This window comes from Phalacrocorax aristotelis, chromosome 2, assembly GCF_949628215.1.
Source record: "Phalacrocorax aristotelis chromosome 2, bGulAri2.1, whole genome shotgun sequence".
In the NCBI taxonomy this organism is placed as follows: domain Eukaryota; kingdom Metazoa; phylum Chordata; class Aves; order Suliformes; family Phalacrocoracidae; genus Phalacrocorax; species Phalacrocorax aristotelis.
This window is the reverse complement of record NC_134277.1, coordinates 138480708-138506023: the sequence shown is the minus strand read 5'-3', so window position 1 is coordinate 138506023 and position 25316 is coordinate 138480708. Positions and strand designations below refer to the sequence as shown.

Below are 25316 nucleotides of genomic sequence, written 5' to 3'. Positions count from 1 at the left end.
CATCTTATTTTCCTCCAGCAGGGAACTGCTGTGCCTCCAAACTTTGTCATCAATACCTTGCTGGCTGCAGCTCTGGTTTCCCTGGAACCTAAGGGAGAGGCCAATGAAGTCAAAGATGCAAGTAAATCATGGCAACTGGGAAACCAGTGTTAACATCCTGGCTTTGAATGTGCAGAGTACCCCAAGGGATGGTGGTACCAGAAAACGGCTTCTTCAGTCATTCCCTGATGCAAAGCTTTCTGTAACATACTTCCACCTTTAATTTCTGTGACATTCTAGATACTTTTGGATGTACAAAATGTTCTCCAATCTCATTGCCTCTTTTCCACAATGCAAAGGCTACAATCTTTTTAAATCTGTGAGAATAATTTCATCTCTAGGTAAGAAAATATATATCTAATTCTATATTTTATACAGGTACTTAACCTATAAAATGAGATTGGGGCTATATAGCCCTACTGTACTGATATGTTTACCTTGCACCATTTCTGTTAAAGTTCAGTTTTGTGTGAGGTTTTGTGTTTATCGAAGTACAGACGGAGCAGTTCCTCTTGAGAAAAACTAAGGGTTATAGAAACAATTCATTGTACTGATTACCCTCTGCCAACTTGGTGGAGGGAAGCCTAGGACATGTTGACACTATTTTGTGTTCATCAATCTCTGGGCATAAATAAAAGTTAGTATCACTGAAAATCAATTAAGAAGACAACACAGTTTATCTGACTTAGAGATAAACTCAGAGTTTTGTTTGGCTTCTTAAGAGAATAGTCTACTCCTACAGGCTCTGAAATGGAGCAATCAAAATCACAACTGCAAATTCAGCAACTGGCCTCCAAAGAGAAGCCATGTGCCTTCCCTGGAGAATGATCAGCATCTGTCATGATTAGAGCTTTTATCATTCTCTTTTATCCTGGAAATTGTAAGCAAAGTAGAGAGGCATAAATTCAAGTTCTGGATATTAATCAGTAAAATGACATTCTTTCAAAATGCTTGTCTATTTTTACATGTCAGTCTGGAATCAGATCTAGTCTGAGATGGGCCAGCATAAAAGTCGGTATTTCAAGTAAATTTTAATATATAATGAAGATGATTCTTTAGCAAAGATTCCCAGACACTGCCTCTGGTTTGTAGAGAACCGTGGTAATTAGGAGGGAAAGATCTTCCTTTTGCAACCAAAACCAGACATGGCTGTATCCATACTATTACAGGTTACCTAGCTTGTTGTACACCTTCCTGTGAACTGTGGCAGAAAATGGGCTGTTTGAAACTACACTAGTTCCCCAAGTCTTTCCATGGAATAGCTCTTTGCTCCTTTCTTGCTGACACAACTACTTTATCAATTGTTTTTGCAAATGGAAGCTGTAGAGATATAAAGCTATCACTTGGCTTTGTGCCACCGTGTTAGGTTAGCAACTATAAAAACTTGTGTGGCTCTCAGAAAGAAGTAGCATCTTTGTACCATTAAAAAGAACAAATAAAACCATAAAGAGGACCTTTTTCAACAGACAGTAGGAGAAGAAACTCAGTTGTTCGCCTTTTCCTTCATCAGTGTGGTAATAAATGGCATTTGCAGGCCAGGATTCAGCACTGTCCTCTCCCCATGACCAGTTTAACTTCAATGACAAATGCCTCATGAAGTTATATAGCGTAGAGAAAGAGATATTTATTCTAATATATATCTCTATATATTTTGCTTCCCATTAATATCCTGCAGCTAATCCTCCTGGCTTCAGTTCAGCAAAGACCTTAAAAAGAAGACTATTTATTTAAAGTTAACTTGTTCCCTGAAACAGTTTTTGCAGCTGCCTGTGATTCATGGGTCTTATGGGTGAACACTGAAGCCAGAGCATGTCAAACAACACACGTTGTGGGTATATTCATGATCTTCCCACTCAAACTTCAGCAAAGTAGGAATTTGTAAATGTTTACTTCATTGCTTTAGATCTGAGTAATAATTTAACATTCATGACCTGAAAAGGTATGAAATCACTGTACTAACCACAACGCTACTACAGAGAGGAACAGCAGCCTCTAACTATCAGGGAAGCTGTTTTTTTCCCCTGGTAAGGCTACTCTGTGATATTACCGTGAGTGACTGGTTCTATCTCTCAGAACAAAATGTGTTTTAGATGAAAATGTACCCTGGCACCTGTAAAGGAAGATGACTGCAGAGTCCTTAATGGCAAAAAAGGGTGAAATCACAGCCTGAGGAATAAATTACAAGCATGAGTCTCTGCAGACTGCGATTTTAAAGAAAAACCAACAAACAAACACAAAATAAAACTTTACTGCTGAAAGACAGAGCACAAAAATATTTTACAAAATTTTGTGCAAATTTTCAGTTGGCAATGGTGCCATTTAGCAGCCTGTTCCAGCAGCCAAGGCAATGCATGCATGTGAGTCATATTCTGTTTATCTGAGGCACACATTGACCAGGGAAAGCTTCCTCTTCGCTTAATCATTATGATGACGAAGTTTACATTTCTCAGGCTCAAATTTACACCCATCCATAAGTTGCGTATTGATTGGTTGACAGGTGATTATAGAAACTTTCTTGGCACCATGCCATGACAGGGCTGTGCACGCTAGATAGACCCAGGACTGGGGACTGTCCCTGACCTCTTTCATCCATCCCACCCAGGCTCCTCATCCTTTTCAGTGTCCTAGCTGGGATTCAGTGGTAAGTTCCACAATATTGATTTTGACCTGCCTCTATGCATACAGATTTGGACTTCGTTATTAAAGAACAGGATGCTGCAGACCCCTGGAATGAATATTCCATTGTAATTTGTAATGAAAGAAGTCAAAACACTCTGGCTAGGTGGGTGCCAGCTTTCTGGCTGTGGTGGTAATAGGGTGGCCATTCCAATTACCTCTAGAAGTTTTCTGGAAGTTCAGATACGAGCACTATGGCCGAAATTCAAATCCCATTGGAACAAGTACTTTCAGATCCTTTCAAGTAGAGTTCAGTTTTCACCCATATCTGCAACTCCTTCAACCCTTAAAAAGAAGCATAGGAAAGAATTCAAATACCGATATCTTGCACCTGCATGTAGGAGAAACACCACTGCAAGGAGAAAATCAGTACACTGGGATGTTTAAAATCATATTCATTTTATGCTTTTGGAAAAGGCTATACATTTTCATTTATTTTTAACCTCTGGTAGCATCTTGGTGAACTTTCTTTGGAGCAGTGAAAGAACTAAATATATTCCCCTCTCTTTGCCTCATTATGGGAGTGCCCTGTGGATAGAAGAGAAAGTAAATCTGAGCCAACAATGCACATGAGGCACGCCAAACCCTCGCCACTCGATAGCTCAACAGCCAGATATATCTTTTCTAGGCAGGAACTGGTCTTTATTCATGAGGAACTATAAGCACACCAGTCCTGTAATTTGCCTCAAAAAAACCCCTGTTGGCAGAACAAAAGGCAGACAAGAACTGTAAACAGGGGTGTGGGACTAAAGATACAGCTATAGTAATATAGAGATCAGGAAGTAAAATTAGCTTTAATGATGGAGACATCTTAAAAAGTAGAATTTTTTCCTTGGAGTTTTGTTGGTTGGCTTTTTTTGTGGGTTTTGTTTGGTTTGGTTTGGTTTTTTGTTTATTTGTTTTTTTACTAGAATGTGGTGTATTTTAAATTCATGTTTATCACTGCTATTCAAAATAAAGATTTACCTTCTTAAAAGACAGTTTTGATACTGAAACCTCTAGTTACACCTAAAGCTAAATAAAGCTGTGTGTCTAAGATGATAAAAAAGACATCTTTTCTTGGAGTTCCAAAAATTAAGAATTTTTACAATGCATATTGTCTAAAAGAAGGTTCTCATAACTATGCACCCCCAAGTATTTCTATAGCCTTCACAAGGCCATAGATTTTTGCCTGGTCAATGTAAAATTTGTTGGTATTCTTTGCATAAGTGATTCATAATATAATACAAGGACATGTAATAAATATTTCATCACTAAAATAGATTTTTTTAATTAAAGGCCAAATTTGTATGTTAATCATTCTGGTGCAACAACATTTAAATCAAACAATGTAATTGAAAAAAGGGTAGCAAAAGACACATACCTCTAACTGGGAAAATACAGGAACTGATCCAGCTGAGGTGAAAATCTTAAAAAAAAACTCTTACCCAGAGCAATTCGCCAAAGGTTGAAATGCCAATAGGCAGACTTACCATTCTCAAAATGTTTACAGCAATTTTCGTTGTGTTTCATTGATCTAATGCCTTTGCCTTTTAATTAGCCTTCCCAGAAAAAAAGCCATGTTCTGAGAGACAGAGGACAGAAGTGTAGGGGATGACTGAGTCTGGTGTATATCAGCACACATCAGGGACTGGGCAGGATGACAAACATTGAATTATTTCATTTAGTGTTCTAAAGTAATAATTTAAGTAATGTCAGTATTTAGATCTCAAATACATTGTACTTTAACTTCCTTTAAGTGAGAAGAAGAGGAAATTCAGACATGTGTCCAAGTCTCATATATATGTATTACTTGCCTACAGAAATGCAAGAAGGTATGACTTCAATCTGCATGAGCACTGACTGGAGTTCTTTATGGACACATGATCATGTCTAACTTTGTGTCAACAGGTAAAATTAGATCAGTTGTATTCACTCTCTGGCAACCCCACACTTTAGGCAAATGTATGTATGTACACGTTGTACATGCTTTACTTTGAAAACTGAGTATCAGTCATACATATTTGCTTCCTTAGAAAAGTGAGCTGTGCCCAACCTCAAATTAGGTACATGTGAAAAAAGAAAAAAACCCAAACAAATATTCAGTGTTGTTTTAACTCTCATGCCTGGATTCAGTCCATCTAATTTTAGGTACTTAGCTAAAAGCTGAGTGCAGATTCCAGCTGGCCCTAGCTCCCTGGTCAGTGTAGGGCATCTGGTGTGACATGACCTCTCTGAAGATGATGGCAAAACTCCAGTATTCCTTCTCCATATTTAAAGACAAAATACACTGGGTGATATCCTGGCTAAATTTTCTCTTGACCTAGGTGATATTAGAATTTCACTCAGGCTTTCCTAGGAACAATGGGGTATAGGGTCTGACTGTGTGGTTTGGCTCATTGCCATGCATACCTATATGGGTAGGCAGCCTCCTTCTCACAGTTGCCAACACAGGATCACAGGATCACAGCTGGGAAGGGAGGTCAGGAGGTCTCCAGTGCATCCTCATGCTCAGGCAGGACAAGCTCTGAGCTCAGACCAGGATGCTCAGGGTTGTGCCCTGTCAGAGCTTGGAAACTTCCAAGGGTGGAGCCAGCACAGCCTCCCTGGGCAACCTGCACCTCTGCCGACTGTCCCCAGGGGGAAAGGGTCTCCCTATCTCCAGCCTGAACCCCTCTTCTTTCAACTTTTGCCATCATCTCACCTCTTCCCACCATGCACCGCTGTGAAGAGCCTGGCTCCAACTCCTCATCCCCTTCCCTGTATATGTTGGGGGCAGCGGTGAGCTCCCACCCAAGGCATCTCTTCTCCAGGTTGAACAGGCCCAGCTCCTGCAGCCTCTCCTCACAGGGCAAGTGCTCCAGCCGTAAATGCCTTGGGGAGCCTCTGCTCAACTGCTGCAGCTTATCAGTGTCTTTCCTGTCTTAGGGGCCCAAAACTGGTAGGGCCTAACAAATGCTGACTTCTAAGAAACTGAAAGCCAGCCAAGGGTTATACAATATAAGTGAAGGAATGCATTTCTATCTGATCTATTAGGTTGATGAATCCATGTTTGAAATAATTTCTTGAATTTCAAATTTATATTTTAAAGTTATCAGACTGACACTCTACACAGTATTGTATCATAATAACCAATAACCATATTTTTAAACAATTTTCAGAATTTTTCTGTATGACTACTGCAAAACCACACAATAATGCTATTGAGATGTCTTGGTAGATTATGTAAATATTCAACAGTGTAATGTAAATATTAGACAGTGATTTACAAATAAAATGTCTATGCTTTGCATTTTGAAGTCACAAACCTGCTGCACTGGGAAATCCTGAAAGTTTTGCACTACTGTGACCCTAAATTAGTTTATTATCAGCACAAGAAGCAATGATACTGCTACTTTTAACAACAACAAAAAAACTTCTGAAGATAATTCTGTCTATAGAGCATAAAATACATAATTTCTGAACTAGTACCCACTGCTGTGGAATACGTGCACTTTCATACATGTACAGTTTTAGTCTCACAACCTGTAACTGAGACAGGCAGAATTATCGTTCCTTTTCAAAAAGAGCAAAGATTAAAGACGTTGTTTTACTGGTTGTATTTCCAGAACAAACACAACTAATTCTCAGAGTAAATTAGGATTCCATTTAAATAATAATGATGGAAATGGATTCCTAAAGACTTTTCCAATTAAATAAACAGAATTGGGAACAAGCAAATCCTGCGCTATCCCATATCTGTGAAAGCAGTTGTCTTTTTGCTTCCTGTCATTTCATTTGGGTTACTTTCCCACAGAGGAACTCCAGTTCACGGTTTATAGCACAAATAGGTAGTGGTAAACTAGTTAGACTTGATGAGGAAGTGTGAACATTTTGTCATGGTCTGCCCACTTGCATTCAACATTGTTTGAAGCTTTGTTCAACACTGTTTGAAGATTTGTAAATTTTCTTTTGCTGGGAGTGCCTCTTGTCTATTCATTGCTTTATGTGTTTACCATGGAAGGCAGAGAAATAAACACAGAAAGAATAATCCTAGGAATGGCAGAGTTAAAATGCATTGATATTTTTTAACTTTTCATTCTATTTCTCAGAATGACAAAATTGCTGATAAATGGGCAGCTATAGTTGACATTTTTTTCATCTGTCCATTTAAGTATATTGATAAGTCTCATATATATTTGTCTGTGGTTTGGTTTTCTTTAGTGAAAGGATACACTGATAAGAACTAGATTAAAGATCAGGATTAAAGACCCCAGCTCTTGAAGTTGCTGGGATAATTCCTGATGGCTTTTGACTGTTGTTACTGTCTTCAGATGCAGCAAGCAGCACAGACGGTGAACTGTGAAGGAAAAACCCCATATATTCAGGACTGAGTCACACTGGTGGAAACAGAAAACTGCTTTTGTCCATCTTGTGAAGATGTTTTCTTAATCTCCAGATGTATATGATCAGTAGATACACTGATAGCCCTCAATATGAGCCGTCTTTGTAAATTAGTGTCATCAGTAGTGCAACAGAGATGACTGTGAATTGAGTATGAAATCCTCAGGTTTCCCTAAAGACAGCAGATACCAGCTTTTCTTAGCCTCTAGCATTGATGGGCACAGGACAAAAATAGATGAGAGGACTGGGAGGGACAAGGTAACCACCAGGAAGGGCCTGCTGTGGTCACAGATGACAAATTATCTTCTGAAGATGTCACAGCACATCCATTCCATACTCGTTTCTACCTCTCATAAATTACAAAATCATCTTAACTCCTTTTCACACGCTTTTGACTTACAGTACAAAACTCTGAAGTGCCAGTCATGTTGGGAAGAGGCAAGCGAGATTTTGGACATGGTAAAAATGCCTAAAATATGAATCATTCACATGTTATGAAGACAAGCTTCACTCACTGCCCCCCAAAATGAACACAGGAAAATTTACTTCCTGGCCCCTTGTTTTATTGACTTGTTTAAGACTGAACGTGTGGAAAATTACCATTCTAGCCCCCAGTACATCACATCCCCACCACTGTCTCCACAGACCCAAAAGTGGTGATATTTTGGATGGCATTGCTTTTACTGCAGGTTCTGTGCTGCTCACCTCCAGGACCAGAAGATTTGAAACATATGTGATTCATTCAGGTCTTCTGGCCCATACAATGATTTTACGCCATTGAATTTTTATTTGCAAGGCCTACAGTTACTTGTAAAATAAATCTATGATTCAACAGCTATGTGAATTAACAACATGAATCTATGTGGTGGTAAAATGAAGAGAAACTTATGGTCTCCCAAGGACTCCCTCTTCTATCCAGCACATAGCCTGTCTTAGTTCCAATTTTCCTTCCTTTTCTTCCCCTCAGTTTGGAAGATTCTTAAGGCTTATTTTCAAAAACACATTTTTGTAAAGGTGAGTGGGTCTCCTAAGGCACAGATAGAGATATGAAAATTTAGTAAATGTGATAGAAGCCAGGAAAAAACATGGTTCAGAAAAATTGTCTTTAAATCTAGTGTTAGTTTTCCATGGGAAGTAGTGGAATTTAAAGTCAGTCATTATTCAGATGTATGCACAAACTATAAAAGAGGAAATGGTTAATTGTACAGCAGTGCTACACTTCCCTTTTTCAAGCTCATTATTTCTATCCCCACATCATATGATACAAGGCTGATCTTACAGCTCAGCTTGTTGAAAACTTGTTTTGAAGTCTCCCATGAAAAGAAGGTGGAATGAGATGAAAATTCCTTTAGCAAATTAACAATTTCAATGCAGTACTTTAAAAGCTCCAGTACTGCTGACAGTACATTTTCCTTACAGGAAAGCGTTACATGCTCACTTTTCATCTGCATTGCTCCTTTAACAGAAGAGTTCAGCCATCTTTACAGAACTTTAAAAAAAAAAAAAAAATACCAATGATAATTCTTTATTTGCAGGTACTCTTCATTAACTTCAATGACTAATGGATCCCAATGAGAGTTGCTGTCACTAACTGTGACAGCACCTGGTAGTCCAGAAATTTTCCTGATGGGATAGATATAATTATGCAAAAGTGCAAAACTATAAATGTTTTAATAGTTGTAGGAGAAGCATTCTTTTAGTAGAAGCATTGATAAACATAACAGACACCTACGAGTGCTGTTAAAAATCTCTACCAGATTTTGATTGCTTAAGAAAAAACAGTTCAAGGCCATGGAAAAACAATATGGCTTTACTGTTAAATTCACTTCTCGTTGGTTGTATGCATCTTCCATACTGGCAATCCTTCAGCCTGTCATCTCTGAAAAGCCATTTGTGTTGTGCTTTATCTTAGCCAATGCTATGTTGACTCTCATAATCATGTCTTCATTTCCTCTCAGCTCTATTGTCGTAGCCTCATCATTTGTTAATTTAATGAACTAATTCTTGAGTTAAAAGCACCTATTCCGGCCTCAGGCTGCTAGTGGCTTCCTTTGAATTAAATCACTGCATAAAGCATGAATGTCCCCAGCCTTCCAGGTATCAGTTCACTGAACTCAGATTTGTTCCAGATTGAAAAAAGTATGCTGCTTACTTCTTCATTTCCTACCAAAAAAAAACATGTCCTCAGTCATGAACTATATAAATTTCCTTCCACCCTCTACTAGGTCAGTTTATCTCTTAGAAGTTAAACCAACCTGAGAAACCATTTCATATCTACCGTTTCACTGCTAAGAGGCGTTGTGCCAGGGCAGGTCCTTCCATCCCTGCTTTTTATGCTGGCTGTCTAAGAGCCAGCGTTGCCTGTTACCACTAAGACAGGATGAAGGCAACCTATCTTCTTGGACAGATTTCTGTGCTTTTTTCCTGGAGTAGCACCAAATAGTATGGGATTTTTAGCTGCAAACTATTGCTTTCATACTTATTTGTTTCAGCATCTAGCTCAAGCTTGACAGTTTCAGGGAATTAATCTTCCTCTTCAAATCTGCCCTTTCCAGTTCCCTAGCTCCTCCCTAAAGTTGCTTCCCCAGTTCTAATAAGTGGTGTTTTTTCCCAGTTTGCTACGTCAAGACAGCTTTTAGCACCCAAATGGCTAAAACCCTACTTTCATGTCTTTCAAAAAACAGTGCTTTCCCTGATCTGTGTCTGTCATAGAAGCATACACATGCTCTTGAGTAAAACAGCATCCCACTCCCTGAGTCACAAAACTTCCCTGAACTTAATCATTCTTTCTGAAATCTATTCCATATCCTTTCACCTTCTTACCCTACATACAGTCCTTATTTGCACAAAACGATTGTATTCAGATACACAGGTTTCCAAGGTCTATTTTTACGAAGGATGCAATGATTCATGGTCCACAGACCATGAACAATTCACACAGTAGTCAGCATTTCTGTGTTCTGTAGGAAACTGTCTGTTGGATTGCCTTGTTCTAGGTATTACTGCCTGGTTTTTAACTTGTTATTGTGAAAAGATATCTATCAAAACTCCTTGTAAAAAAAAAGGCTGTTGTAGGATTGTTATTTGCCCATGAGACTGAATGTGGTATTTGAGAATAAAAAGGACTCCCTCTGGGTGTGATCGACATTATGGAAATGGAGAACCCCTGGTTTACGCAAAACTGTCTTTGATGCATTATATATAGTTACTTCCAATAGCAAATACTGAAAAAGACTGTCAAACTCTGCATCCTATGAGAAAAGATCTTACAATTTACTTGAACATGCAGTGTGCCAAAACCTTTCTGTTGTCTTGAAGCTGCAGGTCAGTGGACAGGGTCCTTATGCTGTGGATGTGCGAAAGACATAAGAGCAAGGCAAGTTAATGCCCAGAAAGATTTCCTGAGCTGCATCACCATCCTGACAGCAGTCTTCATGTACGCACAGACTGAACAGCTTTACAAAGCCTGCTTGAGTACAGAGTTCCTTCCTTTGTGGCTTGTTATAAAGGAAGAACCACAGGAAACTTCTTCACTCACAGCCTCCTACTTTCTCCCTTTGTGGACTGGCAAATTCAGATATTCAAATTCAAATCCCTCATAAATTTCACATGAGCTTTCCAAATCTATTGCATTTTTCTTTTTCCAGGCTGTTTTGTTTTTCAACTAGAGCATTTTACCACTCTGCTTTTGGAATACTCAATGATAAACCCACAGAGAAATGTAGAGGGGTTGAAGTGGAAATAATCCACAGTGTGTATTAACTGGCAGGACCTGGATAAATACAGATTGATTCTCAGATAACTTATTAACCAGTGTTTGATGCAGTCTGTGAAACATTTACTTTCCTTGACAAGGACTTATTGATGTGGGTAGAAGTTGCTGCAGATCTAAAAAACAGGTCTTGAACAAACTTGTTCTTCATCACATTTCTTTGTGAATACCTGCAAAAAGCAAGGGTTTTATAACTCATTCTCCTTATTTATTTGAGCATGGCAAATTAGGGACACATTTTGACAACCATGATGGTTTACATCTCGTATCATGAATATTACTAATGCAGTCATTGGCATTTCTTGCAGAGCACAGTATTGAATGTTAATACATCTACTCCAGTGTGAATCTTCCCAACATGAATCCATTAAATTAATCTTCCACAGCTTTTTTTTCCTTAGTAGGACATAACTGTTGGGAAAACACATGAAAGTGGTGACAATTGGCCGAAAACCAAAAAAATTCACAGCAGTTTATTTACATTAGTTACTCTACAGTAGATATTTCCTGCACTTTTTTTAGGATCATAGTATCTTAAAAGGGTGCAAGTACAGCATTAGAATTTCATATGGTACAAATAGGCATAGCTCCATTACATACCTAGATTAGAGTAACATGTATATTCATCCAGGGGGGCGCAAGTGAATGTGTAATCATATATAGATAAGAAACTTTTTCACACAGATTATATGGAGCTAGCAGAATAGAATCATTTAACTGAACACAGAAAAAAGAAAAAAAATTTTAAAGTAAAAAAATTTTAAAAGTAAAGTAATTGGTCTCCAGTCATTGTACAACTGTTATTTTACTTTTTCATCAAGTCTTTGCATTCTTATGTCTATGTGTTCTTTTATTAACAAACCCCAGAAGCTTCAAAGCTGCTACAAACCAATATAGCTAAAACAACAAAAACCTAGCAAGTAGCACAGAAGAATTCTCAGATGTTTTACGTACCCTCAAACATATAATACACCACCACTGAAATGTAGCTGCTTACAGACAAGGAACTTGGCAACTTTTTATTGACATCCAACAATATGCAATGGTTTAGGATGGGACATTGAAGATTCTTTCATTGGGCAGAAATTCTATAGGAAGTTTAATTTCCCAAGGTAAAATTTCATCACTGTGTTTTAAAAACATCTATAAAGAACAATGGGATTTTTAACATACTCAAGTTTCAAGAGCAGCACAGTATATTCAGTAAGCAAATGCTTATACTTTGGAGCTTACTGAAGCAAGATGTCACTGTGTGGTTCCCCCCACCACATCTTGAGAAGTCCTCCATCCAAGTACTGCTTAGCTGGTGAAATCTGGTTGAAGATATTGAACAAAGCTATTTTTGAGCTATACATGGAAGGCCAAACATTAAATTTAGTCTTCTGTGATGGAAGAAGTATTCTGTCCAGAAAACCAGAATTATTCTTCCTAATCTTCCCTGGTTTAGGGCAGAAATTCCACTCTGTTATCAGAAGAGATTTCTTCAGGATAACCTCATACAAACTTAGTGTTGTTGAGAGCCTTAGTGTTAATGTTTACAGCCATCATTAACAGCAATAAAACAGGTATGGTAGACAGAAGCCACCAAAGCAACTAACATGAAAGGAATAAAACCAATTAAAGGGAAGAAACCATAGAAGGCACGTCACTGGACACTTTTATCTAAATCAGTGTGAATTACGAGTCAGCTTTCAAACTCTGGAAAATATAGAGCTTTCCCATTACCAGTCAGTCATTTCATATTTCTCGGCTGCCCAGAGAAAGCAAGAACATGCACTTATCTTTGTCCCCAGGTATTTACTTGCAGTCTTCGTTTAAAATTGCTAGATGGGGAAATCAAGCTTACATCACTTGTATGTGCAGTGGTGGTGGGGGGTGGATGTGCGTGCATGTGGGTGTGCATGTCCATACACTTGTGCACCTAAACAAGGTCTACTTAACCATTGGCCAGTTGCAACCAAATATGTCAGAAGAGAAGCTGTCTCTTAAAAAAGTATACGTTTAAAAGTTTTAGAAAAGAAAAGAGGTTGCTAGTGGAGAGAAGAGCTCTTCCTGTAGGAAAAAAAACTGCTGGTGCTTGAGAAGTTGCTTTTCATAGTGGGCTTCAAGGACAAAACACAATTCAGAGAAAACCCACAAGAACTGGCTATGATTTAGGAAATGGACACACAGTGAGAGAATAAGACAATTCAGACGGTACAGCTTTTCAAAGAGAGGGCTATGACTCCGACGCATGACCAGTTTGGCCATTCACCTCATAATTTTAGTGGCCAAAAAGGTGGCCTCCAATTCAACTGCCCACATTTTCTCCATAGTCAACAGAGGGGAAGATCCCTGCAACGGCCTCCTTCTCTTTATCCAGCCCTAGTTTAGGTGTCTAAGACTGATCAAATTAACTGTGTATGTCTTCTCACATGCTATAAAAGGAGGCTAATTTATTTAAGTCAGAGGTCCAACTTTTAGAGAACAAAGATTGGGAGAGGGTGGATGAGTTCTGTACTTGCTGCTTAAAGAAAATCCTTGATCGCTGCATCACCCGACATGGCAAAATTCACTGGCCTAGGCCAATAAAGATAAAAATTGGCAAAACTGGGAATGCACTGCAGTTGATTAAGTCAGTTAACATCTGGGAGAGACTCCTGAGGTTTGTGGTGAACTTCCTGTGAGCTGGAGAAGCCAGAATATTTTTTTCTGAAAGGCATGTTGTGTTTCAGTTGGAAGCTATAGCTCAGTTTCAGGCTATTTACCTCAAGGTGGGAATTATTATGTGAAATCTACAACTATATTGTGTGATAAGTCACTCAAGATGGGCCAACATGACATTTTGGGCAAATCATTACTTATTATAGTAATTGTTTTTACAGAAATAGTAATGCAGGTAGTCTGAACCTACATATTCTGAAAGAATTTTGTCTCAGATTTAACAAAGCCTTAATATGAAAAGGCTTCAGACTGAAGGATTAGGTCAATATTTTTCCTCTCATGATACCAGAATTCATCCAGTTTGAAAGCAGTTACTTTTTATGTAGAGTTACTCCTGCTGCTCCCCTCCCCAGCAAAGGGGAGGGTAAGAAGGGCTGACAAACCTCACCTAAAATAGCAAGGTGTGGATGGCCCCGAAAGTTGCATCCCAGGCACATACCTGTATATGTCAGGGAGGAGGGAAAATGTTGAGCAATGAGTCCAAGGGCAAATCTGGAAGGAAGAAAAAAGCAAATATAACATTCTGTTTGGATTTAGTTATCAAAATTCACTTTGTAGAGCTAAGGTGGCAAATGTAAACACATGCCTAAGTAGCTAGCCAGAGCTTCAGCTCATTCTGTAGCAGCTCTGCAGCATTGTCCTATGTCAGAAGTAGAACATACTTTGTTTCTAGTAGTTTCTTAATCACAGCCAAGTGAAGAAATTTAGAATTAGCGAGTACCTCACCACATGCGCAACCATCTCAGGGTGCCCCTTTTGAGTGTTTGGGCTGCAATACAGATGTTTTATGCAGTTGTTAGAAATTGTTAAAGGCAAGTGCAAAGTAATTTGAAGTACAAGATTGCTGCAAAGAAGATTACGGTTCGTGTCTTACATAATGGCTCACATTGGATATGTTTCACACACAGTAGGCTTTATGTAGAGTTTTTCATTTCCAGTTAAGGGTTTTTTTTTGCATGTGATCAGTGTAAAATGCTATTTGTGAAATTAAAAACAGATTTTCACTAACCTATCAGAATTTTTAGGCAGACTTTTTTTTTCTCATTGATTTTTTTCTGCATCCTTAGTTGATTTAACGTGTACTTCTTTGTTGATTTCCTTCTCCTGTTTCTGTCTTTTAGACTTACACACGTGTGTTACTAAGGCATTATTTGTGCATGCTGCTGGCCCTGGACAGCTTCAGTTTCATTGCAGGCTTATGAAAACCCTAAGAAAATACATTAAAAAGTAATTTTCTTTTTTGGACTCCTTTTATTACTCATTTTCTTTAAAAATAAGCTTTTACTGAGGAAGAAGTAGTAATAACAAACAACTATTTTACCTCCACTCTCAGCAGCATAATGCTGAAAGGTGTGGAGTTGGCAAATATTGTATGACTCAGCCTGGTACCTCTATCACACTCTTAAATAACAATGGATTGACCTTAAGGAAATGCCATTACAGAGAATGGCAAAAATCAGGCAAAAGAGTAGAAAGGAAAGGAGAGGAGAAAACAGAAAATCCTTTGAAACAGGAAGCACTCTCCCTGCCCCCCTTCCAGTTTAGTTTTCTCTAGAGGACCCTGTAAGTGGTGGACTGCTATGGACCACCACTGTCTTGTGAAAAGACCTGAGATTTCTTCTCCCCATGAAACAAATGTAGAATGTTTTTTAAAAAAAACCACAATATTACTGGATCTTTAAGTACACTTCTCAAAATTAATCACCAATTTGAGGGCCCAAAGGCAGCATTACTTTGGAGTCAGAATGCAGATCAGATAAAGCCTGTTTCCTATTTTAGGCAAACTGAAGTTTTGACAACTTTTAACATTTTTTTGGTAGTAGTGAGGGGAAGGGCTGGTACTGCTGAGCCCAGACAAACAAGATGATCTCTTTAAAAAGTTCCCATCCTCTAGCAAAGTCCTGTAAAAGGGTTAGATTTGCAGCTATTCTCCATGCAGCACTTGCCTTCTCAGTGTTCTTCCAGGACTGTCTCCTGCTGAAAAAGAGTCTGTGAGACCTGCCCAGGAGATGGAGCCAATTACACTGCTCAAGCTCATAGTCTACAGGGGTTGCAAATGTCTTTTTACAGGGAAACTGAGCCACTACAATTTTTCTCATTAAACACTGAGTGGTGACACCTTTGAGCCTGTAGTCACATAATGTGAGCACTGTGCAGTTCCCCTCTTCCCACCCGCATCCTAGTACCTCTTAGAGGAGTAGGAGCCTGTGGTGAAGGTGTTATAATAATATCTCTTGTCTCTCTATGCCCTGAAGCTTGATTTCGGTAACACCTTTTGCCTCACTGTGGCCTGAAGCATGAATAGGACATCCTGAGGTCCTCTGTCTCCAGAGTCCGCACTCTGCTCCATTCCAACCTGTCCAAATGGCAACTGTTAGGTTTGAAAACCAAATCTATTTAATTTTAATCTCAACACCATTAATATAATTTATCACATTTACTGTTTAAAATATCTAAGGAGATTATGTGACCGATATTGAAACAGTCATTTGAAGGGGAGGAGCACTACATGGCTGTGTAGCTTTTTAAAGCTAGAAAGGACCATTAGATATTGGCAATGGCATAACACTATCCACAGACTTTTTACTCAGCAGACACTACAGCGAGCTCAACTTCTACTTGACTAAAGAATCATAGAATCATGAAATAGTTTAAGTTGGAAAGGACCTTCAGAGGCCATCCAGTCCAACTACCCTGCAATGAGCAGGGACATCTTCATCTAGATCAGGTTGCTCAGAGATCCATCCAACCTGACCTTGAATGTTTCCAGGCATGGGGCATCTACCACCTCCCTGAAAAACCTGTGCCAGTGTTTCACCACCCTCACTGTAAAAAATTTCTTCCTTACATCCAGTCTAAACCTACCCTCTCTTAGTTTAAAAGCATTACCCCTTGTCCTATCCCAACAGGCCCTGATAAAACATTTGTCCCCATCTTTCTTATGAGCCCCCTTTAAGTACTGAAGGGCTGCAATAAGGTCTCCCCAGAGCCTTCTCTTCTCCAGGCTGAACAACCTCAACTCTCCCTGCCTTTCTTCATAGGAGAGGTGCTCCAGCCCTCGGATCATTTTTGTGGTCCTTCTCTAGACCTGCTCCAACAGGTCCATGTCTTCCTTGTGCTGAGGGGCTCCAGAGCTGGATGCAGCACTCCAGGTGGGGTCTCACCAGAGCAGAGTAGAGGGGCAGAATCACCTCCCTCGACCTGCTGGCCGTGTTTCTTTTGATGCAGCCCAGGATACGGTTGGCCTTCTGGGCTGTAAGTGCACATTATCGGCTCATGTCCAGTTTTCCCTCCACCAGTACTCCCAAGTCCTTCTCCGCAGGGCTGCTCTCAATCCTTTCATCCCCCAGCCTGTATTGATACTGGGGGTTGCCCTGACCCAGGTGCAGGACTTTGTACTTGGCCTTGTAGCACCTCATGGGGGTCACCTGGGCCCACTTGGCGATCTTGTCCGGGTCCCTCTGGATGGCATCCTGTACCTCAGGCATGTCAACTGTACCACTCAGCTTGGTGTCTTCTGCAGACTTGCTGAGGGTGCACTCAATCCCACTGTCACTGTCATTGAAGAAGATATTAAACACTACTGGGCTCCATACAGACCCCTGAGGCACAGCACTTGTCACCAATCTCCAAAGCATGACCAGCAGAAAGGTCTTCACTCTTGAGGAACATAGTGGTTCTTTCCCTGCTTTTCTAGACTTAGTCATCTCCATTTGGCCTAGTCCTTTTAAAATGGACACAGAGGAAGCTTTCTAAGCAAACTATCAGTAGGAGTTAAGAGTGACAAAATGCAAGAAGGGAAATGTAGTATAAATATGTACAAAAAAACACCAGCTACCACAGATACAACTGTTCCAATCCACTGTATTGGGGCAATTAAAGAACCCTAGTGTATTGGTCTTTCATAATTATTAAAGGTTATTTATTAAAAATAGCATTATTTCTAAAGAACAATTAAATATAAAGTGGATGCAAGCCTTAAGGCCTGTTTAGTCAGCTCAAAAGGTAGTGAGGGTTTGCTTTTCACAAGGACTTTGCTGGTGTGTTCAAAGGAAAGGAAATGTCAGTTCAGCTCTACATGCATTAAACTATTTCTTCTTCTATAACTTTAACTCACCAGTCTGACTATAATATGACTCTGCAAGTAAGATATTCTCATTTTATGCAAGACCATTTCTGTTAATATGATTTTCCCAACCTATTCTTTTGTGTATCCTTCTGTTTGCAGAGAGAGCAACAAGAATTCACTCAGCTTTCACTTTAAAATCAGTGACAAGGAAAGGAGAGAAAGCATGTCTGGGAGCATGAAAGCTGACTTGCAAACCTGTAGGGATGTGGAAGATTCCAAAAGATACTATTACCATGTAGATTAATTGCTCTAATTAATCTTAAGTTTCCTTTGTAAAATGTAAATAAGAGCTACCCTTCCCCTAACAGGAAGCAGCTGTTCCTTAAACAAGCCCATAGAAAAGCATCCTTTAAGTATTGTTGCAGCAGCTAAATTAATTTCATTTTAAACCCCACCAAATATAATGTTTTTTTCTTAAACCTGGATCAATTAACACAGTCCGATGCTTGTGATAAAAATACAAGCATATACACACACAGGGAGAGTCTATGGATAGCTCAGGCAGTTGCAGGAAGCAACATAACAGATCAACAGTCTGGGTACCAACAGCCCATACTCATGTTGGAGACAGTGAATCACCTTTAAAAGAGGGAAGACTGTACTTAGCTTGTACTTAGTCTCACAGCCTCCAGTCAGCCTTATAACTCATATTAGGATATTTCACTTCCTTAGACTGCTGAAAAGTAATTTATATGGTAATATCCAAATTTAAGAAAGTTAGAAATGCTCATGCAATCCTTATGCCCAGCATAGATGAATAACATCTTGGACTATGATCTATGTGACTGCGTAAAACTTGCTTTCTTCAGCAATATCCACAGCTCTGTTGATGATAATGGCAGTTTTCATTTACCTAAGAACTTTACTAGACTGAAGCTAATGTAATCACTGTGTCCCTTAATCACTGTGTGACCTCCAGTAGTGTCACAAGCCAGTTACTGATGAAGTTTCCTAATATTTCTGTGAAAACTGGTGATAATCTGATAAATCTTATCATGAATTTTGCAATAAAAGTACAGTTAGGTAATAGTAAACTTTCAAAGGACAAAACAAATTTTACATGGAAACAAATTTCACTGTTGAGCATAGGGTAGTACAAATCTAAAATCAGTTTGCTTAAATTCATTTTGGTGGATTTCACAGTGCAACATTTTAAATGACGGTGGGATAGGCCTGAATCAATTTTCACTGGAAATTATTGTTGAAATTGTGCTGCATTGAATTTAACAGATCTGTAAATTGACTCTGTTTTGAATTCTTGCTTTCAGGAAGCAGAAGGAAGACCCTTTCTTTAGGAAGTTACCATTTCTGCTTGTCAGACTTTTGATAGATATACAGAAGATAAAAGTTGAGAAACTCTCTACAGCTCAAGCTTTTAGCTTTCGAATGTAGGATGTGTCTATCATTCACTAACATTTACCCTTATCCATATTATGCACAGGTGCAACCTTAGCTACAAACAAACTGCTACTGAATGTAAAGGAGAAACCCAGATGTAAAAAAAGTAATATATACCTACATGATTGGTGTTCCTACCACCAGAACTAAAGCCTTGCAAAAAATGTTAATAACAGGATAATTACCATGTGGAAAGGCTTTCAGAGGACAGAGTTCCAGAACTGGTATTCAGAAGTATTACCTTACTAAATCCAGGAAAAACCAACTTCATAATACTTGCCCAATTCCAAATTTAAAGCAAAAATAATATGATCTTATGAAAATTATAACCTCAGATTTATATTAAAATTAGTGCTTTCACGTAATAAGAGCAATATATAAGTCTGTCCAAAACCTGAAAAGCAATACCCTGTGCAAAGGTCTGTTAGAAGGGACTGACAAGTGCTTCATCTTTCCTTTGGAGTCTTTAAATTAGACATCAGATGTTAATTGCACCTTTCTAAAAATTTTTAATTCTTTCACCTAATTCTGAAATGCTCAAATACAGTTTCAAAACCAATTACAAAAGCACATTAACATTGGTTACACAACAATATAGCTTCATTATGGCCTACAAAGTACTCCTCCTAACATCCATTTGGATGCAAATCCTTTTTCTGTTTGTTTGAGCACATTGATGCGCAGGCAATTGGGGTCCTTACACCTATGGCAACTTATGAATCAGTGAACTGGTGAACACAGTGAACTCTGTGACTACTGCATATACTGCAAATTTCTTTACTGAAAGAGGGGTCAGGCACAGGAACAGGCTGCCCAGAGAGGTGGTGGAGTCAACATCCCTGGGAGTATTCAAAAAACATGTAGACATAACACTTCAGGGCATGGTCTAGGAAGCATGGTAGTGTTGGGTTGACGGTTGGACTTGATGATCCTAGAGGTCTTTTCCAACCTTAATAATTCTATACCATCAGTGAGGTGTGATGAGAACAATTAAGTTTTATCACAATAAATAAACAATTTGTATTAGAGGGAAAAAAATTTATTCAGGAAGTACCAATGTTTCTGTGAAAAAGTATGGATCATATTGTTCCAGAACGCAGACAGTATTAGAAAATAGAAATTCAGCCCAAGACCTCAGAAGAGTTTCTATGCCTTGGGGTCTTGGAAAAGATCTACCTTTTTTATTTGGTAATTATTTGAAAACAGCCAAAATGGAGTTTACATGGCAAACAAAGCTTTACAGGGAAAGAGAGTGCAGTCAGCGCTTTGAGGTCTTTAATGACAAGCCTAATGATGCCTGAAGCTTGAACATTGTCAAAGGCAGGTACTGACATAACAGAAAAGGAGAGAAGGCAGCTGAGGTGAGGACACACACAAATACCCTCCAACTTTGGCTAGGTAAACTAGCCAAAAAGACTCCCTGAAGACCTGATGAAGAGATAGGAGCTCTTCTAAATGGGACCTACATCAGGAACTTTACATCCCTTGCATCACCTTCTGGAGCACTTGCTTACAGTGAATGTTTAAAGAGACCAGCTGGTTAAACTGTTTTGCTAAATTCAGTATCCTTTCCACTTTAACATCACCCTCCTGAGGCAGGCACTCCTGCACCTTTTTCCTTACTTTGCAAATTAAGCGCAGCTCTCAAGTTGGTGTGCAGATTACTAATGTGATCCTTAGCTTAGTATGCCTTTGCCCTACACAGAATACTGGCAGAGGCTTACATGGTGGAAAGCACTGTTTCTGAGTAGATATTCCCAATTGTACTGATTTATAGAGTGATTCATTACCATAGGAAAGTTTCCTAAGTAAGTGTCTCTCCTCCCACATTTACTGTTCACTTATCAATCAATTAGTAAATAGAAATAATATCTTGGTGTGGGACCATATATATCATCATATGTATTGCTTCACCAGAGCACATTGTCATTCTACTTCTATGCTAGTTCATGCAAGCAAAAATCATGCACAGGATTGGGAGGAGCTATAATGATTGTACCAACAATTTCCACAATTTCCTGATATAACAGCATTGTATGAAATGGACAAGAAATTAATTTAGATATTAGACAAGTTAGGATTATGTGAAACAACAGTGGTGGTATAAACACAGGTTTGGCTCCTGTCAATTTCTACCTGATCTTGTAAAATGGTGATCATTCAGAGTACAGTGGAAACTCTGAGATGCTCAAGCATTGAGTGCTATGATCATTCATTTAAGAACTCTGAATTATTTCTTTAATAGCACAATATTCCCTGGTTGGCATTAGATAAAGTGGCAGTAGCAGGAATCAAGAGAACGAGTACTTGGCAGTCTCAGTGGGAGGGAGGAAAAGGGTGGAAAAGCTAGATAAGTAGGAAAAGCCATAGCTATACTAATGACCAAAAATTTGATGTAGTGAACAACAGAGAATACCGTGTCTCAGAAAGGGAGCTGTCATAGCCAGATTTGTATTCACAGTTATTGACATTATAACAATTCATAAAAGTATTAGGTAACATAGATTGGTTTTGTTTTACTTCGATTTTTGGACTGGATGTGGATGTTTAAATGCATCACTGGATAAGAATCATAGGAAGCAAAGTCAGATTAGACATTGTTGGTGCTGAGACAGCAGAGGAAATAACTTGAGACAGAGTTATATAAATGGCTCATCAGGTAGCAATTTATAAAGAAACATGAATAAGTTTGGAGGCAAGGACAACAGGATCTTTGTCATACTCCTTGTTGAACTTGCTGAAAACAAACGCCATGTACATTAATTTTGGAGATTTAGAGAAACATCTATGTCTTCTGGGAAACTAATGAATCCTGCAGATTTTTGTGATTTCCTGGTTATTATTGTTAGAATTATATCTGATTTCAGCTTCCACTTAGGAAGTGACTCCTCTACCGAACTGATTCTATCAGCTCTCGGGCAGCTTTGGCTTCCTCTCATAATGCAGAGACCTTCATTTCTGCTTTGTTGCTGGTGCTCCCTGACCACCATATTTCTCAATGACTGATGAACTGAATTAGCTGTGCCATAGCTTTGGAGACCCTTAAAGATTTTTTAAGGTTCCTAAATGAATGTGCAATAAAGCCAACAGAATTTACTGGGCATTTCAGAAGTTGTTTGGTTATTTGGGCACTGCATGGTCAGAACAGATTATAATGCCTTTCTCCACTGCTTGGAAAAGATAGGCAAGATGTTCAGAGTTGGTGTCTCTCTGCTTGCATTTCATAGAATCATAGAATCACAGAATCGTTACGGATGGAAAAGACCCTTAAGATCATCGAGTCCAACCGCTAACCTATCACTGCCAAGTCCACCACTAAACTATATCCTCAAGTACCATGTCTACCCTTCTTTTAAATACCTCCAGGGATGGAGACTCCACCACTTCCCTGGGCAGCCTGTTCCAATGCTTGACAACCCTTTTGGTGAAGAATTTTTTTTCTAATGTCCAACCTAAACTTCCCCTGGTGCAGCTTGAGGCCATTTCCTCTCATCCTATTGCTTGTTACTTGGGAGAAGAGTCCGACACCCGCCTCGCTACAGCCTCCTTTCAGGTAGTTGTAGAGAGCGATAAGGTCTCCCCCAGCCTCCTCTTCTCCAGGCTAAACAACCCCAGCTCCCTCAGCCACTCCGCATAAGACTTGTTCTCTAGACCCTTCACCAGCTTCATTGCCCTTCTTTGGACACACTCCAGCAAGTCGATGTCCGTCCTGCACTGAGGGCCCCCAAACTGAACACAGTACTCGAGGTGCGGCCTCACCAGTGCTGAGTACAGGGGCACGATCACCTCCCTACTCCTGCTGGCCACACTATTCCTGATACAAGCCAGGATGCCATTGGCCTTCTTGGCCGCCTGAGCACACTGCTGGCTTGTGTTCAGCCGGCTGTCAACCAACACCTCCAGGTCCTTTTCCTCCAGGCAGCTCTCCAGCCACTCTTCCCCAAGCCTGTAGCATTGCATGGGGTTGTTGTGACCCAAGTGCAGGACCCAGCACTTGGCCTTGCTGAATCTCATACTGTTGGCTCTGGCCCAATGATCCAGCCTGTCCAGGTCCCTCTGTAGGGCCTTCCTGCCCTCCAGCAGATTGACACTTCTACCCAGCTTGGTGTCATCTGCAAACTTACTGAGGGTGCACTCAATCCCCTCATCCAGATCATCAGTGGAGATATTGAACAGGACCGGCCCCAACACTGAGGCCTGGGGAACACCACTCGTGACTTGCCGCCAACTGGATTTGACTCCATTCACCACCAGCCCCTGGCCTCGGCCATCCAGACAGTTTTTAACCCAGCGCAGGGTGCACTTGTCCAAGCCGTGAGCAGCCAGCTTGTCCAGGAGAATGCTGTGGGGCACAGTGTCAAAGGCTTTACTAAAGTCCAAGTAGGCAATGTCCACAGCCTTCTCCTCATCCACTAAGTGGGTCACCTTATCATAGAAGGAGACCAGGTTAGTGAGGCAGGACTTCCCTTTCCTAAACCCATGCTGGCTGAGCCTGATCCCCTGGTTGTCCCACATGCGCCGCATAATGGCATTCAAGATGATCTGCTCCATGATCTTTCCCAGCACTGAGGTCATGCTGACAAGCCTTTAGTTCCCCAGATCCTCCTTCTGACCTTTCTTGTAGAGGGGCATCATATTTGCTAGTTTCCAGTCATCTGGGACCTCCCCGGTTGACCACAACTGCTGATAAATGACGCGGAGTGTCTTGGCGAGCTCCTCTGCCAGCTCCCTCAGTATCCTTGGGTGGATCCCATCTGACCCCATGGACTTGTGAACATCCAGGTGAAGGAGCAGGTTGGTGACTGCCACCTCTTCAACAACTGGGATTTCATTCTGCATTCTATCTCCATCTCCCAGCACAGGGGCCTGAAAACCCTGAGGATGACCAGTCTGACTATTAAAGACTGAGGCAAAGAAAGCATTAAGTACCTCAGCCTTCTCTTCATCTTTCATGGCAAGGTTAGCTTCCGCATCCAACAAAGGGAGATTCTCCCTGGCCCTCCTTTTGTCACTGATGTATTTATAAAAACATTTTTTGTTATCTTTAACGGCGGCAGCCAGTTTAAGTTCCACTGGGCCTTTGCCTTTCTAATCTTTTCCCTGCATAACCTCACAACATCCTTGTAGTCCTCCTGAGTCACCTGCCCCTTCTTCCAAAGGCAGTAAGCTCTCCTTTTTTTCTTGAGTTCCAGCCAAAGCTCCCTGTTCAGCCAAGCCAGTCTTCTCTCCCACCTGCTCAACTTACGGTACATGGGGACGGCCTGCTTCTGCACCTTTGAGACTTCCTTCTTTAATAACATCCAGCCTTCCTGGACTCCTTTGCCCTTCAGGACTGCCTCCCAAGGGACTCTGTTAACCAGACTCCTTAACAATCCAAAGCCTGCCCTTCTGAAGTTCAGGGTAGTGGTTTTGCTGACCCTCTTCCTTACTTCTCCAAGAATCGAGAACTCTATCATGTCATGGTCACTGAGCCCGAGACAGCCTCCAACCACCACATCACCCACCAGGCATTCTCTGTTCGTAAACAGCAGGTCCAGCGGGGCACCTCCCCTGGTTGGCTCACTTACCAGCTGCGTCAGGAAGTTATCTCCCGCACACTCCAGGAACCTCCGAGACTGCTTTCTCTCTGCTGTGTTGTATTTCCAGCAGATATCTGGTAAGTTGAAGTCTCCCACGAGAACAAGAGCTAGAGATTGTGAGACTTCAGTCAATTACTTGTAGAGTGCTTCATCTGTCTCCTCATCCTGGTTGGGTGGTCTATAACAGACTCTCACCAGGATGTCTGCCTTATTAGCCTTCCCCCTGATCTTTACCCATAAGCACTCAACATTATCATTACCATTGTTGAGTTCTAGACAGTCAAAACACTCTCTAACATACAAGGCTGCCCCTCTACCTCTCCTTCCTTGCCTGCCCCTTCTAAAGAGCCACTTAGTGCATTTGCTTCTTTGTAATGTTGTGAATTGAGATGAGTAAGTGTACCTTTTAAGAAACTGCATGTGCAGACAGGGATGGTTATCCAGGAACATGCCAAAATGTTTTCATGTTTGCATTTGGTTTCGGATATATTACTTAGCTTCACGTGCTTAGTTAAACATTTCTGTTATCCTCAGCCTCTAAACAAGTGCCTGTATATTATTAAACAAGAACTGTGTTGTCATCAGGTATGTCTTAAATTTCTCTTAATTAGCTCTTCACAGACCAACAAAACTAGAAATGATTTGTTGAGGGGGACAA

The 25316-nt window shown here is 40.2% G+C and overlaps 1 long non-coding RNA gene across 1 annotated transcript; it reads right to left on the bottom strand.

Moving 5' to 3' along the window:
* Window positions 1-6324: 6324 nt before the first annotated feature.
* LOC142053543 (uncharacterized) lies at window positions 6325-25017 on the bottom strand. Its single transcript, XR_012659253.1, has 3 exons — window positions 24647-25017; window positions 13992-14044; window positions 6325-11019 (listed from the first exon to the last, which is right to left on the bottom strand). It is a non-coding gene; the product is annotated as an uncharacterized LOC142053543 (long non-coding RNA).
* Between the last annotated feature and the right edge of the window lie 299 nt (window positions 25018-25316).